Source organism: Austrofundulus limnaeus, unplaced genomic scaffold, assembly GCF_001266775.1.
Source record: "Austrofundulus limnaeus strain Quisiro unplaced genomic scaffold, Austrofundulus_limnaeus-1.0 Scaffold12, whole genome shotgun sequence".
Lineage (NCBI taxonomy): Eukaryota > Metazoa > Chordata > Actinopteri > Cyprinodontiformes > Rivulidae > Austrofundulus > Austrofundulus limnaeus.
The window spans coordinates 3751048-3753621 of NW_013952414.1; positions in this window are offsets into that span (position 1 = coordinate 3751048).

Below are 2574 nucleotides of genomic sequence, written 5' to 3' on the forward strand. Positions count from 1 at the left end.
GGGGGGGGGGGGCAGAGAAGAAGGGAATGTTGTTTTGGGGGTCGTAATAGCATGTTCTCTGAGAGCCTTTTACGTCACTACCACCCACTGCTTTTCCTCCACATATGGTCGAGTTCCCAGGTTGTGTTTCCGTAGCCTGTTCCTGATGACATGGGTCGCGTCGCTGACACAGCACATGCTGAGAAGAGATGAACCAACAGCTCTTGGTTGAAGCGCTGGAAGGATGCCTGATGGTTTCAGTCCAGGATTGTTACCTCCAGTCTCTGACTGATGTTGACAGCTATACAGGCTGACATTTACTTTGGTTTCACTGGGAGAGATTATAAGGTCCAATAAAAACAAATATAAAGCCAAAATAAACATTAGAAAGTGACAACCTTACTACACACAACGCAAAATAGCACGGGAAGTCTTTAAAGCTTTTAAAAAAATGATTATTATTATTATTATAACATAAGAACTAGTATTTACTTACATGTCAACAGAATTGGTCGTTAACATGTATCTTGACCCTCAGAAATTCGTAATTTTCACAAAGTATGCGTATTAGTCGCACTTGAACCAATGGGAGTGGGAGTGGGGGCAAAATGCGGAGATAACAGTGGCAGAAGCGCAGATGAGCAGGAAAAGGAGGACAGGGAGACAGGCCAAACTTGATTCTATTGGCAGAGCAGGCTGGGAGACAATTATTTAATTTTATTTATTGCCTTTTTTATGTCCAACAGGTGTAAAATAAACTTGAAAGATCTGTGAGACGGCCCTATATGTCCAAATAATTACAAAATAGGGGAAAATCTGTGTGATTTATGGACAATTTGCTCAACTTAACATATAAGTATTTATTTAGATCTTACTGAAAGAGAAACACAATTTTCCCAAAATTCTTATTTGCTGTTTTTAAAAGTATTTTTGAAAACATGGCACCATTTCTAGAAATGTCTTCATACATGTGGAAACATAAAAATAAAAATACCTAAAATACTGTAGTAATGAGAACAGGCCTGTAGGTGGAGCTCTAACAAAAATAGGCCTACATCATTACAAAAAACAGGAAACAAGGCATGGAGCATTTGTTAAAGTGTGGATGCAAGGTGTGAAATTAAGCAATAAAAAAAAGAAGAGGACGCACTCGGGTTGTAGGTTATAATAGAGGTGGGGTTATGATGTAATCGTAAACAACAGGTTGCATTTTTACCATCYATAGGAAAACACAAGAGTGGCATTTCATGATTCAGAATCATCATCTCTCAGGAAAACTGTCAGTAAACATTAACAGCAAAATTTATTTTAATATTGTTTACACCAATTATAAGTTGTCTAAGATGCTCACTCTTCACTGTACAAAAGCCTTATTTTGTGCCTGAAAAAGGCTTGGTTAGGGGGCAAATGCAAAGCAAAGAAACTGTCAATGAATGATTCATTTCACTTCCAGTGGTTCTGGGTGTAAAGGCTCTCTGGTGTCTGCCATCTGGAGCGAATTGAAAAAAAAATATGGAGTTCCAACTCTTCCAATTAAAACAGAGAGAAGTCGCCTGTTGAATCTCACTTCGATACCACTTGGATTGAACAGAATGGTAAATTCAAATATTTACATATAGCTGGCCTGGATGTATATAACAGAACTTTCAAGGTTTTACACAACATTTGCAGAACTAAACAATACCAGTACGTTTCTCGTAAGTATTGCACCCCATCTTTAAAAAAAAACTTTAACTCTGTCATCTCAACAGTCTCATAAAGCTCAAACAAAGAGTGTCAACAATGAAAATAATCTTTATGATTCTGATAAGAGTTTCACACAAGCCCATTTAAAAAAAATCTTAACTATTGCTAAAACAAAATAGTTTGTAAAATCCTTAATGTGCAGTTGATTTGAGGATCTTAAACAGCCAGTCAAGTTACCTTACTGAAGAAACAAAACGTGAAGTGGATGGTATCTGCATGATGGAAATGTTAGTGACTCAGAGTCATCCAATACTCTTAGAAAACCTTATGTGAAAGGAAAAAAAGTTAACTCGAAGCTCATTGTCAATATTTTTTAGGAAAAAATTATGTTGCATAAATTGTTAAGCATATGCAGGCTCGAAGCAGTTGACACCAGCAGACGCCGGGCCAAGAGAGACAACCTTTTTCCCGGTGATTTTTCCAGCCAATCACGGACACACATTACCTCTGAACGAGAACGCCTGAAACTATTTATTATATAGTGACTGAAATGTTATTTGAAAATGTCTTTCTTTGCAATTACAGCAGCTGAAGCCCTGACATGTGAACGGAACGCATTTGAAAAAGCACCTGTTTTTTTTCCCACCTGATAGCTCTGTTTTTACCATTAGCATTTGCTCACTTGTTGGATAGATTTGAAAGACAATTCACAGACAGAGCTAYTGGCAAGGAGAAAATGCAACCGGTTAAGAAGTCATTGATAGGGTGAACTCAGTGCACTTCCTGCAACACAAATGCATCACATGTTGATTGAAATCACTTTTGCAGAAGCTACAGAGCTGATGGAGAACAAAAACGGTTGTTTAACATTCACCATCTGGTGCTATTGTGAATAATTTGTGGTGTTTT